This window comes from Procambarus clarkii, unplaced genomic scaffold (assembly GCF_040958095.1).
Source record: "Procambarus clarkii isolate CNS0578487 unplaced genomic scaffold, FALCON_Pclarkii_2.0 HiC_scaffold_329, whole genome shotgun sequence".
In the NCBI taxonomy this organism is placed as follows: Eukaryota; Metazoa; Arthropoda; class Malacostraca; order Decapoda; family Cambaridae; genus Procambarus; species Procambarus clarkii.
Genome location: NW_027189362.1, coordinates 7,094 through 22,302, shown reverse-complemented (window position 1 = coordinate 22,302; position 15,209 = coordinate 7,094).

The window sequence follows — 15,209 nt, the reverse complement described above, 5'->3', positions numbered from 1 at the left end:
ATTATATATCATTAATGCATATGCCAGGGGGGGGAGATCTCCCCAAAGGCATAAACTGCTAGGGTCAGGTCATCCACAAACCCATATCCAATGACTCCAAGGTCATGGGAAGCTTGACCTTCCATGAAGTTGGAGGATTGTTGGTGGGTTTGTGGATTTGGAATGAGGGAAGAGGCGGGCTGGATGAGGCAGTTTATGTCTTGGGAAGTATTTGTAATCATTTTATTTAGAGATGAGTGTGAGCAGAAATGACACGCTATAGTAGTCATTTATAGTGAAGATGATAATGTATTTTCCAAATGAGAAAAAATTATGCGTGGCGAAAACTTAAGTTGAGATAAAAGTATGTTGTCAACAGCTCTACAATAAAAGATGTCGTTGTGGAAGAGATTCCCAGCCGAAAGTCGCGCAGTTTGAACGCTCCTAGCTGGACTTTCTTTCCACACCTCGCCTGGAGCTCATCTTTGAATTCAGCTGGCTTTTTGGGCCAGTGTGTGCTCACTGCAGCTATCCAGGGGCTCACAGCATCGGGGGAGGCCGGAGCCTCCCTAATGGACGCCATATTTTGGAGCCAAATTCTGGCTCTATGCACGTATTAGCAGTTTGATATTACGACTTTTTATACCCAAAATATGCCAAGTGCTGAAAGCGGCGTTTGGTCACATTTGTCCCAATCCCCCCTGCAGTTTTAAAAATATCCCAAACATCCCAATATCGAGGCCTGAGCCATATTTTGGAGCCAAATTCTGGCTTTCTGCACGTATTCGCAGTTTGATATTACAACTTATTATACCCAACATATGCAAAGTACTGAAAGCGGCAATGAGTCACATTTTGCACAAACTCCCCGGCAGTTTTCAAAATATCCCAAACACCCCAATTTCGAGGCCGGAGCCATATTTTGAAGCCAAATTGAGGCTCTCTGCACGAATTCGCAGTTTGATATTAAGATTTTTTATACCCAACATATGCCAAGTACTGAAAGCGGCGTTTGGTCACATTTGTCCCAAACCTTCCTGCAGTTTTCAAAATATCCCAAACATCCCAATATCGAAGCCTGAGCAATATTTTGGAGCCAAATTCTGGCTCTCTACACGTATTCGCAGTTTGATATTACGACTTTTTAAACCCAACATATGCTAAGTCCTGAAAGCGGCAATGAGTCACATTTTGCACAAACTCCCCTGCAGTTTTCAAAATATCCCAAACATCCCAATTTCGAGGCTTGAGCCATATTTTGGAGCCAAATTCTGGCTCTATGCACGTATTCGCAGTTTGATATTACGACTTTTTATACCCAACATATGCCAAGTCCTGAAAGCGGCAGTGAGTCACATTTTGCACAAACTCCCTGCAGTTTTTGAAATATCCCAAATATCCCAATTTCGAGGCCTGAGCCATATTTTAGAGCCAAATTCTGGCTCTCTGCACGTATTCGCAGTTTGATATTACGACTTTTTCAACCCGTTCTCGCAAATTTAATTAGTCAATATTGACTTATTAAATATGTGCATAGGTGACATACTTAACATAATAGATACCCTTAAAAAGATTCATAGAAAACACCGACCTTACCTAACCTTGTTAGTATCTTAATATAAGCATCTTATTGCTTCGTAATTACAATTATTACCTAACCTATAATAGGTATAGGTTAAGTAATAATTGTAATTACGAAGCAACAAGATGCTTATCTTAAGATACTAACAAGGTTAGGTAAGGTCGGTGTTTTCTATGAATCTTTTTAGGGGTATCTATTATGTTTAGTATATCACCTATGCACGTAGTTAATAAGTCAATATTGACTTTACGAATTTGCGAGAACGGGTTGGACTTTTTATACCCAACATATGCCAAGTACTGGACGCGGCAGAGAGTCACATTTTGCACAAACTCCCCTGCAGTTTTCAAAATATCACAAACATCCCAATTTCGAGGCCTGAGCCATATTTTGGAGCCAAATTCTGGCTCTCTGCACGTATTCGCAGTTTGAAATTCCGACTTTTTTATTCCAACATATGCCAAGTACTGAAAGCGGCGTTAGGTCATATGTGTCCCAAACTCTCCTGCAGTTTTCAAAATATCCTAAAAATCCTAATTTCGAGGCTTAGCCATATTTTGGAGCCAAATTCTGGCTCTCTACACGTATTCGCAGTTTGATATTACAACTATTATACCCCAACATATGCAAAGTACTGAAAGTGGCAATGAGTCACATTTTGCACAAACTCCCCTGCAGTTTTCAAAATATCTCAAACACCCCAATTTCGAGGCCGGAGCCATATTTAGGATCCAAATTCTGGCTCTCTGCACGTATTCGCAGTTTGATATTACGACTTTTTATACCCAAAATATGCCAAGTAATGAAAGCGGCGTTTGGTCATATTTGTCCCAATCCCCCCTGCAGTTTTCAAATTATATCAAACATCCCAACTTCGAGGCCTGAGCCATATTTTGGAGCCAAATTCAGGCTCTCTACACGTATTCGCAGTTTGAAATTACGACTTTTTATACCCAACATATGCCAATTAATTAAAGCGGGAGTGAGTCACAATTTGCACAAACTCCCATGCAGTTTTCAAAATATCCCAAATATCCCTATTTCGAGGCCTGAGCCATATTTAGGATCCAAATTCTGGCTCTCTGCACGTATTCGCAGTTTGATATTACGACTTTTTATACCCAAAATATGCCAAGTACTGAAAGTGGCGTTTGGTCACATTTGTCCCAATCCCCCCTGCAGTTTTAAAAATATCCCAAACATCCCAATATCGAGGCCTGATCCATATTTTGGAGCCAAATTCTGGCTCTCTACACGTATTCGCAGTTTGATATTACAACTTATTATACCCAACATATGCAAAGTACTGAAAGTGGCAATGAGTCACATTTTGCACAAACTCCCCTGTAGTTTTCAAATATCTCAAACTCCCCAATTTCGAGGCCGGAGCCATATTTTGAAGCCAAATTGAGGCTCTCTGCACGTATTCGCAGTTTGATATTAAGTTTTTTTATACCCAACATATGCCAAGTACTGAAAGCGGCGTTTGGTCACATTTGTCCCAAACCTTCCTGCAGTTTTCAAAATATCCCAAACATCCCAATATCGAGCCTGAGCCATATTTAGGAGCCAAATTCTGGCTCTCTACACGTGTTTGCAGTTTGATATTACGACTTTTTAAACCCAACATATGCCATGTACTGAAAGCGGCGTTTGGTCAAATTTGTCCCAAACTCCCCTGCAGTTTTCAAAATATCCCAAACATCCTAATTTCGAGGCCTGAGCCATATTTTGGAGCCAAATTCTGGCTCTCTGCACGTATTCGCAGTTTGAAATTACGAATTTTTTATACCCAACATATGCGAAGTACTGAAAGCGGCGTTTGGTCACGTTTGTCCCAAACCTCCCTGCAGTTTTCAAAATATCCCAAACATCCCATTATCGAGGCCTGAGCCATATTTTGGAGCCAAATTCTGGCTTTCTGCACGTATTGGCAGTTTGAAATTACGACTTTTTATACAGAACGTATGCCAAGTACTGAAAGCGGCATTTTTGTCATATTTGTCCCAAACCCCCCTGCAGTTTTCAAAATATCCCAAACATCCCAATTTCGAGGCCTGAGTCATATTTTAGAGCCAAATTCTGGCTCTCTGCACGTATTTGCTGTTTGAAATTGCGATTTTTTAATACCTAACATATGCCAAGTACTGAAAGCGGCATTTGGTCATATTTGTCCCAAACCCCCCTGCAGTTTTCAAAATACCCCAAATTTCCCAATTTCGAGCCCCGAGCCTTATTTTGGAGCCAAATTCTGGCTCTCTGCACGTATTCGCAGTTTGAAATTACGACTTTTTATACCCAACATATGCCAAATCCTGAACGCGGCAGTGAGTCAAATTTGTCCCAACCTCCCTGCAGTTTTCAAAATATCCCAAATATCCCAATTTCGAGGCTTGAGCCATATTTTGGAGCCAAATTCTGGCTCTCTGCACGTATTCGCAGTTTGATATTACTACTTTTTATACCCAACATATTCCAAGTACTGAAAGCGGCAGTGAGTCACATTTTGCACAAACTCCCCTGCAGTTTTCAAAATATCCAAAACATTCCAATTTCGAGGTCTGAGCCATATTTTGGAGCCAGATTATGGCTCTCTGCACGTATTCGCAGTTTGAAATTACTACTTATTATACCCAACATATGCCAAGTACTGAGAGCGGCGTTTGGTCACATTTGTCCCAATCCCCCCTGCAGTTTCAAAATATCCCAAATTTCCCAATTTCGAGCCCTGAGCCTTATTTTGGAGCCAAATTCTGGATCTCTGCACGTATTCGCAGTTTGAAATTACGACTTTTTATACCCAACATATGCCAAGTCCTGTAAGCGGCAGTGAGTGACATTTTGCACAAACTCCCATGCAGTTTTCGAAATATCCCAAATGTCCCAATTTCGAGGCCTGAGCCATATTTTGGAGCCAAATTCTGGCTCTCTGCACGTATTCGCAGTTTGAAATTGCGACTTTTTTATACCCAACATATAACAAGTACTGAAAGCGGCGTTTGGTCACATTTGTCCCAACCTCCCTGCAGTTTTCAAAATATCCCAAATATCCCAATTTCGAGGCTTGAGCCATATTTTGGAGCCAAATTCTGGCTCTGCACGTATTCGCAGTTTGATATTACTACTTTTTATACCCAACATATGCCAAGTACTGAAAGCGGCGTTTGGCCACATTTGTCCCAATCCCCCCTGTAAATTTCAAAATATCCAGAACATCCCAATTTTGAGGCCTGAGCCATATTTTAGAGCCAAATTCTGGCTCTCTGCACGTATTCGCAGTTTGAAATTGCGAATTTTTAATACCCAACCTATGCCAAGTACTGAAAGCGGCATTAGGTCATTTTTGTCCCAAACTCTCCTGCAGTTTTTCAAAATATCCCAAACATCCCAATTTCGAGGCCTGAGCCATATTTTGGAGCTAAATTCTGGCTCGATGCACGTATTCGCAGTTTGAAATTTCGACTTTTTATACCCAACATATGCCAAGTTCTAAACGCGGCAGTGAGTCACATTTTGCACAAACTCCCCTGCAGTTTTCAAAATATCACAAATATCCGAATTTCGAGGCCTGAGCCATATTTTGGAGCTAAATTCAGGCGCTCTGTGCGTATTCGCTGTTTGATATTACGACTTTTTTTTACCCAACATATGCGAAGTACTGAAGCGGCGTTTGGTCACATTTGTCCCAAACCTCCCTGCAGTTTTCAAAATATCCCAAACATCCCAATTTTGAGGCCTGAGCCATATTTTGGAGCCAAATTCTGGCTCGATGCACGTATTCGCAGTTTGAAATTTCGACTTTTTATACCCAACATATGCCAAGTTCTAAACGCGGCAGTGAGTCACATTTTGCACAAACTCCCCTGCAGCTTTCAAAATATCCTAAATATCCCAAATTCGAGGCCTTAGCCATATTTCGGAGCCAAATTCTGGGCCTGTAGCCGGGCTATTTCTGGGCCTGTACCCGGGCTATTTCTGGGCCTGTACCCAGGCCATTTCTGGGCCTGTACCCAGGCCATTTCTGGGTCTGTACCCGGGCCATTTCTGGGCCTGTACCCGGGCCATTTCTGGGCCTGTACCCGGGCCATTTCTGGGCCTGTACCCGGGCCATTTCTGGGCCTGTACCCGGGCCATTTCTGGGCCTGTACCCGGGCCATTTCTGGGCCTGTACCCGGGCCATTTCTGGGCCTGTACCCGGGCCATTTCTGGGCCTGTACCCGGGCCATTTCTGGGCCTGTACCCGGGCCATTTCTGGGCCTGTACCCGGGCCATTTCTGGGCCTGTACCCGGGCCATTTCTGGGCCTGTACCCGGGCCATTTCTGGGCTTGTACCCGGGCCATTTCTGGGCCTGTACCCGGGCCATTTCTGGGCCTGTACCCGGGCCATTTCTGGGCCTGTACCCGGGCCATTTCTGGGCCTGTACATGGGCCATTTCTGGGCCTGTACCCGGGCCATTTCTGGGCCTGTACCCGGGCCATTTCTGGGCCTGTACCCGGGCCATTTCTGGGCCTGTACTCGGGCCATTTGTGGGCCTTTACTCGGGCCATTTTCTGGGCCTGTACCCGGGCCATTTCTGGGCCTGTACCCGGGCCATTTCTGGGCCTGTACCCGGGCCATTTCTGGGCCTGTACCCGGGCCATTTCTGGGCCTGTACCCGGGCCATTTCTGGGCCTGTACCCGGGCCATTTCTGGGCCTGTACCCGGGCCATTTCTGGGCCTGTACCCGGGCCATTTCTGAGCCTGTACCCGGGCCATTTCTGAGCCTGTACCGGGCCATTTCTGGGCCTGTCCCCTGGCCATTTCTGGGCCTGTCCCCTGGCCATTTCTGGGCCTGTCCCCGGGCAATTTCTGGGCTTGTACCCGGGCCATTTCTGGGGCTGTACTAGGGCCATTTCTGGGCCTGTACCAGGGCCATTTCTGGGCCTGTAACAGGGCCATTTCTGGGCCCTGTACCCGGGTAATTACTGGGCCTGTACCCGGGCCATTTCTGAGCCTGTACCAGGGCAATTTCTGGGCCTGTACCAGGGCCATTTCTGGGCCATTTCTGGGCCTGTACATGGGCCATTTCTGGGCCTGTACCCGGCCCATTTCTGGGCCTGTACCCCGGGCCATTTCTGGGCCTGTACCCGGGCCATTTCTGGGTCTGTACCCGGGCCATTTCTGGGTCTGTACCCGAGCCATTTCTGGGCCTGTACCTGGGCCATTTCTGAGCCTGTACCAGGGCAATTTCTGGGCCTGTACCAGGGCCATTTCTGGGCCATTTCTGGGCCTGTACATGGGCCATTTCTGGGCCAGTACCCGGGCCATTTCTGAGCCTGTACCTGGGCCATTTCTGGGCCTGTACCCGGGCCATTTCTGGGCCTGTACCCGGGCAATTTCTGGGCCTGTACCCGGGCCATTTCTGGGCCTGTACCAGGGCCATTTCTGGGCCTGTACCAAGGCCATTTCTGGGCCTGTACCTGGGCCATTTCTGAGCCTGTACCAGGGCAATTTCTGGGCCTGTACCAGGGCCATTTCTGGGCCTGTACATGGGCCATTTCTGGGCCTGTACCCGGGCCATTTCTGGGCCTGTACCCGGGCCATTTCTGGGTCTGTACCCGGGCCATTTCTGGGTCTGTACCCGAGCCATTTCTGGGCCTGTACCCGGGCCATTTCTGGGCCTGTACCCGGGCCATTTCTGGGCCGGTACCCGGGCCATTTCTGGGCCTGTACCCGGGCCATATCTGGGCCTGTACCCGGGCCATTTCTGGGCCTGTACCCGGGCCATTTCTGGGCCTGTACCCGGGCCATTTCCCGGGCCAAGTTGGGTATAAAAAGTTGTAATTTCAAACTGCGAATACGTGCAAAGAGCCAGAATTTGGCTCCAAAATATGGCTCAGGCCACAAAATCGGGATATTTGGGATATTTTTGAAAACTGCAGGGGAGTTTGTGCAAAATGTGACTCACTGCCTCTTTCAGTACTTGGCATATGTTGGGTATAAAAAGTCAAATTTCAAACTGCGAATACGTGCAGAGAGCCAGAATTTGGCTGCAAAATATGGCTCAGGCCTCGAAATTGGGATGTTTGGGATATTTTGAAAACTGCAGGGAGGTTTGGGTCAAATTTGACCAAACGCCGCTTTCAGTACCTGGCATATGTTGGGTATAAAAAGTAATAATTTGAAACTGCGAATACGTGCAGAGAGCCAAAATTTGGCTACAAAATATTGTTCAGGCCTCGAAATTAAGATATTTTGAAAACTGCAGGGGAGTTTGTGCAAAATGTGACTCAATGCCGCTTTCAGTACTTGGCATTTGTGGGGTATAAAAAGTCGTAATTTCAAACTGCGAATACGTGCAGAAAGCAAGAATTTGGCTCCAAAATATGGCTCAGGCCTCAAATTGGGATGTTTGGGATATTTTGAAAACTGCAGGGGAGTTTGTGCAAAATGTGACTCACTGCCGCTTTCAGTACTTGGCACATGTTGGGTATAAAAAGTCTTATTTCAAATTCGAATACGGGCAGAGAGCCAGAATTTGGCTCCAAAATATGGCTCAGGCCTCAAAATTGGGATATTTGGGATATTTTGACAACTGCAGGGGAGTTTGTGCAAAATGTGATTCAATCCCGCTTTCAGTACTTGGCATATGTTGGGTATAAAAAGTCGAATTTCAAACTGCGAATACGTGCAGAGAGCCAGAATTTGGCTCCAATATATGGCTTAGGCCTCGAAATTGGGATGTTTTTGATATTTTGAAAACTGCAGGGGAGTTTGTGCAAAATGTGACTCACTGCCGCTTTCAGTACTTGGCATATGTTGGGTATAAAAAGTCGTAATATCAAACTGCGAATAAGTGCAGAGAGCCAGAATTTGGCTCAAAAATATGGCTCAGGCTTCGAAATTTTGATGTTTGGGATATTTTTAAAACTGCAGGGAGGTTCGGGACAAATGTGACCAAACGCCGCTTTCCATACTTGCCACATGTTGGGTATAAAAAGTCGTAATTTCAAAATGCGAATACGTGCAGAGAGCCAGAATTTGGCTCCAAAATATGGCTCAGGCCACAAAATTGGGATATTTGGGATATTTTCAAAACTGCAGGGGAGTTTGTGTAAAATGTTACTCACTGCCGCTTTCAGTACTTGGCATATGTTGGGTATAAAAAGTCGAATTTCAAACTGCGAATACGTGCAGAGAGCCAGAATTTGGCTCCAATATATGGCTTAGGCCTCGAAATTGGGTGTTGGGATATTTTGAAAACTGCAGGGGAGTTTGTGCAAAATGTGACTCACTGCCGCTTTCAGTACTTGGCATATGTTGGGTATAAAAAGTCGTAATTTCAAACTGCGAATACATGCAGAGAGCCAGAATTTGGCTCCAAAATATGGCTCAGGCCTCGAAATTTGGACGTTTGGGATATTTTGAAAACTGCAGGGAGGTTTGGGTCAAATGGTTACCAAACGCCGCTTTCAGTACCTAGCATATGTTGGGTATAAAAAGTCGTAATATCAAGCTGCGAATACGTGCAGAGAGCCAGAATTTGGCTCCAAAATATGGCTCAGGCTTCGAAATTGGGATGTTTGGGATATTTTTAAATCTGCAGGGGGGATTGGGGCAAATGTGACCAAACGCCGCTTTCCATACTTGGTATATGTTGGGTATAAAAAGTCGTAATTTCAAACGGCGAATACGTGCAGAGAGCAAGAATTTGGCTCCAAAATATTGCTCAGGCCTCGAAATTGGGATATTTCGAAAACTGCAGGGGGGATTGGGACAGATGTGACCAAACGCCGCTTTTACTACTTGGCATATGTTGGGTATAAAAAGTAGTAATTTCAAACTGCGAATACGTGCATAGAGCCAGAATTTGGCTACAAAATATGGCTCAGGCCTCGAAATTGGGATGTTTGGGATATTTTGAAAATTGCGGGGGGGATTGAGACAAATGTGACCAAACGCATTGGCATATGTTGGGTATAAAAAATTCGTAATTTCAAACTGCGAATACGTGCAGAGAGCCAGAATTTGGCTCCAAAATCTGGCTCAGGCCTCGAAATTAGGATATTTGGGATATTTTGAAAACTGCAGGGGTGATTGTGCAAAATGTGACTCACTGCTGCTTTCAGTACTTTGCATATGTTGGGTATAAAAAGTCGTAATTTCAAACTGCGAATACGTGCAGAGAGCCAGAATTTGGCTCCAAAATATGGCTCGGGCATCGAAATTGGGATATTTTGGATATTTTGAAAAGTGCAGGGGAGTTTGTGCAAAATGTGACTCACTGCAGCTTTCAGTACTTGGAAGATGTTGGGTATAAAAGTCGTAATTTAAAACTGCGAATACGTGCAGAGAGCCAGAATTTGGCTCCAAAATCTGGCTCAGGCCTCGAAATTAGGATATTTGGGATATTTTGAAAACTGCAGGGGTGATTGTGCAAAATGTGACTCACTGCTGCTTTCAGTACTTTGCATATGTTGGGTATAAAAAGTCGTAATTTCAAACTGCGAATACGTGCAGAGAGCCAGAATTTGGCTCCAAAATATGGCTCGGGCATCGAAATTGGGATATTTTGGATATTTTGAAAAGTGCAGGGGAGTTTGTGCAAAATGTGACTCTCTGCCACTTTCAGTACTTGGCATATGTTGGGTATAAAAAGTCATAATATCAAAATATGAATACGTGCAGAGAGCCAGACGTTGGCTCCAAAATATGGCTCAGCCCTCGATATTGGGATGTTTGGAATATCTTGAAAACTGCAGGGAGGTTTGGGACACATGTAACCAAACGCCGGTTTCAGTACTTGGCATATGTTGGGTACAAAAATGTCGTAATTTCAAACTGCGAATACGTGCAGAGAGCTTGAATTTGGCTCCAAATTATGGCTCAGGCCTCGAAATTGGGATATTTCGGATATTTTGTAAACTGAAGGGAGGTTTGGGACAAATGTAACCAAACTTCGCTTTCAGTATTTGGCATATGTTGGGTATAAACAAGTCGCAATTTCAAACTGCGAATACGTGCAGAGAGCCAGCATTTTGCTCCAAAACATGGCTAATGCCTCGAAATTGGGATATTTGGGATATTTCGAAAACTGCAGGGGAGTTTGTGCAAAATGTGACTCACTGCCGCTTTGAGGACTTGGCATATGTTGGGTATAAAATGTCGTAATTTCAAACCGAGAAAACGTGCATAGAGCCAGAATTTGGCTCCAATATATGGCTCAGGCCTCGAAATTGGGATATTTAGGATATTTTGAAAACTGCAGAGGAGTTTGTTCAAAATGTGACTCTCTGCCGCTTTCAGTACTTGGCATATGTTGGGTATAAAAATTCGTAATATCAAAATATGAATACGTGCAGGGAGTCAGAATTTTGCTCCAAACTATGGCTCAGGACTCGAAATTAGCATGTTTGGGATATTTTGAAAACTGCAGGGAGGTTTGGGACAAATGTGACCAAACGCCGCATTCAGTACTTGGCATTTGTTGGGTATAAAAAGTCGTAATTTCAAACTGCGAATACGTGCTGAGAGCTAGAATTTGGCTCCAAAATATGGCTCAGGCCTCGAAATTGAGATGTTTAGGATATTTTGAAAACTGCAGGGGAGATTGGGACTAATTTGACCAAACGGCGGTTTCAGTACTTGGCATATGTTGAGTATTAAATTTGCAATTTCAAACTGCGAATACGTGCAGAGACCCAGAATTTGGACCCAAATTATGGCTGAGGCCTCGAAATTGGGATATTTGGGATATTTTTGAAAACTGCATGGGAGTTTGTGCCAAATGTGACTCAATGCCGCACTCAGGACTTGGCATATGTTGGGTATAAAAAGTCGTAATTTCAAACTGCGAATACGTGCAGAGCACCAGAATTTGGCTCCAAAATATGCCTCAGGCCTCGAAATTGGGATATTTGGGATATTTTGAAAACTGCAGGGAGGTTTGTGACATTTGTGACCATTTTCAGTACTTGGCATATGTTGGGTATAAAAAAGTCGTAATTTCAAACTGCGAATACGTGCAGAGAGCCAGAATTTGGCTCCAAAATATGGCTCAGGTCTCGAAATTGGGATGTTTGGGATATTTTGAAAACTGCAAGGGAGTTTGTGCGAAATGTTACTCACTGCTGCTTTCAGGACTTGGCATATGTTGGTTATAAAATGTCGTAATTTCAAACCGCGAATACGTGCATAGAGCCAAAATTTGCCTCCAAAATATGGCTAAGGACTCGAAATTGGGATGTTTGGGATATTTTGAAAACTACAGGGGAGTGTGCGCCAAATGTGACTCTCTGCCACTTTCAGTACTTGGCATATGTTGGGTATAAAAAGTCATAATATCAAAATATGAATACGTGCAGAGAGCCAGACGTTGGCTCCAAAATATGGCTCAGCCCTCGATATTGGGATGTTTGGGATATCTTGAAAACTGCAGGGAGGTTTGGGACAAATGAAACCAAACGCCGCTTTCAGTACTTGGCATATGTTGGGTACAAAAATGTCGTAATTTCAAACTGCGAATACGTGCATAGAGCCAGAATTTGGCTCCAAAATATGGCTCAGGCCTCGAAATTGAGATGTTTAGGATATTTTGAAAACTACAGGGGAGATTGGGACAAATTTGACCAATGGCGGTTTCAGTACTTGGCATATGTTGAGTATTAAATTCACAGTTTCAAACTGCGAATACGTGCAGAGACCCAGAATTTGGACCCAAATTATAGCTCAGGCCTCGAAATTGGGATATTTGGGATATGTTTGAAAACTGCATGGGAGTTTGTGCCAAATGTGACTCAATGCCGCTCTCAGGACTTGGCATATGTTGGGTATAAAAAGTCGTAATTTCAAACTGCGAATACGTGCAGAGCACCAGAATTTGGCTCCAAAATATGCCTCAGGCCTTGAAATTGGGATATTTGGGATATTTTGAAAACTGCAGGGAGGTTTGGGACATTTGTGACCATTTTCAGTACTTCGCATATGTTGGGTATAAAAAAGTCGTAATTTCAAACTGCGAATACGTGCATAGAGCCAAAATTTGCCTCCAAAATATGGCTAAGGCCTCGAAATTGGGATGTTTGGGATATTTTGAAAACTACAGGGGTGTGTGCGCCAAATGTGACTCTCTGCCACATTCAGTACTTGGCATATGTTGGGTATAAAAAGTCATAATATCAAAATATGAATACGTGCAGAGAGCCAGACGTTGGCTCCAAAATATGGCTCAGCCCTCGATATTGGGATGTTTGGGATATCTTGAAAACTGCAGGGAGGTTTGGGACAAATGTAACCAAACGCCGCTTTCAGTACTTGGCATATGTTGGGTACAAAAATGTCGTAATTTCAAACTGCGAATACGTGCAGAGAGCTTGAATTTCGCTCCAAATTATGGCTCAGGCCTCGAAATTGGGATATTTGGGTTATTTTGTAAACTGAAGGGAGGTTTGGGACAAATGTGACCTAACGCCGCTTTCAGTACATCGCATATGTTGGGTATAAAAAAGTCGTAACTTCAAACAGCGAATACGTGCAGAGAGCCAGAATTTGGATCCAAAATATGGCTCAGGCCTCGAAATTGGGATGTTTGGGATATTTTGAAAACTGCAGGGGAGTTTGTGCAAAATGTGACTCACTTCCGCTTTCAGTACTTGGCATATGTTGGGTGTAAATATCGTAATATCAAACTTCGACAACTTGCAGAGAGCCAAAATTTGGCTCCAAAATATGGCGCAGGCGTTGAAATTGGGATATTTGAGATATTTCGAAAACTACAAGGGAGTTTGTGCAAAATGTGACTCACTGCCGCGTTCAGGACTAGGCATATGTTGGGTATAAAAAGTCGTAAATTCAATCTGCGAATACGTGCATAGAGCCAGAATTTGGCTCCAAAATATGGCTCAGGCCTCGAAATTGAGATGTTTTGGATATTTTGAAAACTGCAGGGGGGTTTGTGCAAAATGTTACTCAATGCCGCTCTCAGGACTTGGCATATGTTTGGTATAAAAAGTCGTAATTTCAAACTGCGAATACGTGCATAGAGCTAAAATTTCGCTCCAAAATATGACTCAGTCCTCGAAATTGGGATGTTTGGGATATTTTGAAAACTGCAGGGAGGTTTGGGACAAATATGACCAAACGCCGCTTTCAGATCTTGGCAAATGTTGGGTTTAAAAATTCGTAATTTCAAAGTGCGAATACGTGCAGAGAGCCAGAATTTGGCTCCAAAATTTGGCTCAGGCCTCGATATTGGGATGTTTGGAATATTTTGAAAACTGCAGGGGGGTTTGGGACAAATGTGACCAAACAACGTTTTGAGTACTTGGCATATGTTGGGTATAAAAAGTCGTAATTTCAAACTGCAAATACGTGCAGAGAGCCAGAATTTGGCTACAAAACATGGGTCAGGCCTCGAAATTGGGATGTTTGGGATATTTTGAAAAGTGCAGGGGAGTTTGTGGAAAATGTGATTCACTTCCGCTTTCAGTACTTGGCATATGTTGGGTGTAAATATCGTAATATCAAACTTCGACAACTTGCAGAGAGCCAAAATTTGGCTCCAAAATATGGCTCAGGCGTCGAAATTGGGATATTTGGGATATTTCGAAAACTACAAGGGAGTTTGTGCAAAATGAGACTCACTGCCGCTTTCAGGACTAGGCATATGTTGGGTATAATAAGTCGTAAATTCAATCTGCGAATACGTGCATAGAGCAAGAATTTGGCTCCAAAATATGGCTCAGGCCTCGAAATTGAGATGTTTAGGATATTTTGAAAACTACAGGGGAGATTGGGACAAATTTGACCAATGGCGGTTTCAGTACTTGGCATATGTTGAGTATTAAATTCACAGTTTCAAACTGCGAATACGTGCAGAGACCCAGAATTTGGACCCAAATTATAGCTCAGGCCTCGAAATTGGGATATTTGGGATATGTTTGAAAACTGCATGGGAGTTTGTGCCAAATGTGACTCAATGCCGCTCTCAGGACTTGGCATATGTTGGGTATAAAAAGTCGTAATTTCAAACTGCGAATACGTGCAGAGCACCAGAATTTGGCTCCAAAATGTGCCTCAGGCCTTGAAATTGGGATATTTGGGATATTTTGAAAACTGCAGGGAGGTTTGGGACATTTGTGACCATTTTCAGTACTTCGCATATGTTGGGTATAAAAAAGTCGTAATTTCAAACTGCGAATACGTGCATAGAGCCAAAATTTGCCTCCAAAATATGGCTAAGGCCTCGAAATTGGGATGTTTGGGATATTTTGAAAACTACAGGGGTGTGTGCGCCAAATGTGACTCTCTGCCACATTCAGTACTTGGCATATGTTGGGTATAAAAAGTCATAATATCAAAATATGAATACGTGCAGAGAGCCAGACGTTGGCTCCAAAATATGGCTCAGCCCTCGATATTGGGATGTTTGGGATATCTTGAAAACTGCAGGGAGGTTTGGGACAAATGTAACCAAACGCCGCTTTCAGTACTTGGCATATGTTGGGTACAAAAATGTCGTAATTTCAAACTGCGAATACGTGCAGAGAGCTTGAATTTCGCTCCAAATTATGGCTCAGGCCTCGAAATTGGGATATTTGGGTTATTTTGTAAACTGAAGGGAGGTTTGGGACAAATGTGACCTAACGCCGCTTTCAGTACATCGCATAT